Source organism: Otolemur garnettii, unplaced genomic scaffold, assembly GCF_000181295.1.
Source record: "Otolemur garnettii isolate 467f Iridium unplaced genomic scaffold, OtoGar3 scaffold00061, whole genome shotgun sequence".
Classification (NCBI taxonomy): Eukaryota; Metazoa; Chordata; class Mammalia; order Primates; family Galagidae; genus Otolemur; species Otolemur garnettii.
The window spans coordinates 2,597,564-2,599,005 of NW_003852456.1; positions in this window are offsets into that span (position 1 = coordinate 2,597,564).

A 1,442-nucleotide genomic window follows, 5' to 3' on the forward strand; every position below is an offset into this window, starting at 1 on the left:
AGTTTTGCAAAAATTATAACCAGACAGAAATGCTGGTTATGGTGCCCCATGGGAGCTGCATATCTGAAATAACCAGATTGGAAACAAGTAACCGCTTCCAAGACCTGCCCCCTCAGTGTGCAATAGCCTGAGTGTTGCCACAGCCCAAGGGCACTGCTCCCCTTTCCCCAGATAGGTGGACCAGTGGGGCTTGGGGTGGGGAGAGATTGTGGCAGAGGTGTCTATGCAGACGCAACTGTTGTTTAAGCTGGAAACAGAGCTTTTGAAGGTATCTAAACTTCCATTCCATTCAAGATAATAGAAGGTGACCACACAGAAGGATTTCTTATCAGTTCATTCAGCAATTCCTTATGGAAACTTTCTACCTCCCAGGTACTAGGCAGTGGACTAGCAAGGCAGACACGGACCCTGGGGCTTCCCTGACCTTATACTTGCAGGAAAAAGACCAGAAATGACAATAAGAATTGTGAAGGTGGCTCAGCGCCTGTGGCTCAGCAGCTAAGGTGCTGGCCATATACACTGGAGCTGGTGGGTTCGAGCCCAGCCTTGGCCCGCCAAACAGCAATGACAACTGCAACAAAAAAATGGCCAGGCGTTGTGGTGGGCGTCTGTGGTCCCAGGTCCTTGGGAAGCTGAGGCAGGAGAATCATTTGGGCCCAGGAGCTTGAAGTTGCTGTGAACTGTGATGCCACAGCACTTTACCCTAGGCGACATAGTGAGACTCTGTCTGAAAAAAGAAAAAATAAGAATTGTGAAGGAAACAGAAAATAACGGAGATATTTACCTTTGATAGAGGGTTCAGGCCTCTTTGGTTTTCTTTGTGTGTGTGAGGCTGTGGATTTTTTTTTTTTTTTTGAGGGATGGGGTCTTGCTTTTACTCAGACACCAGACAGAGGGATAGAGATAGAAAGAGAGAGACAGAGCAAGGGATCCTCCCACCTTGGCCTCCCGAAGTGCTGGGATTCCAGGCAAGAGCCACCAAGCCCAGCCTGACAAGGCCTCTTTGAAAAGAAAAAATTAAGACCCATGAGGTGAGCTGGCTGTGTAAAGATCAAGAGAAAGGCCAGCCCAGGCAGAGCGACAGCACATGCCAAGGTCCTGAGAAATGTATCAAATGTCTGCTATTGTTGTGGAAGGGAACATAGAGAAAAAAATCTGCAACTGAGACAAAGCATTAATTAGGAGCCTAGAAGGACCCATAGACAGCAATTTGGTGAAAACTATTAATTGTATTTTCTTTTTTCTTTCTTTTTCTTTTTATTTTTTAAATTGAGACAGAGTTTCACTTTGCTCTCCTCGGTAGAGTGCCATGGTGTCATAGCTCACAGCAACCTCAATCTCTTGGGCTCAAGCGGTTCTCTTGCCTCAGCCTCCCTAGTAGCAGACACCCGCCACAACTCCTGGCTATTCGTTTGTTTGTTTAGCAGGCCCAGGTCAGGTTC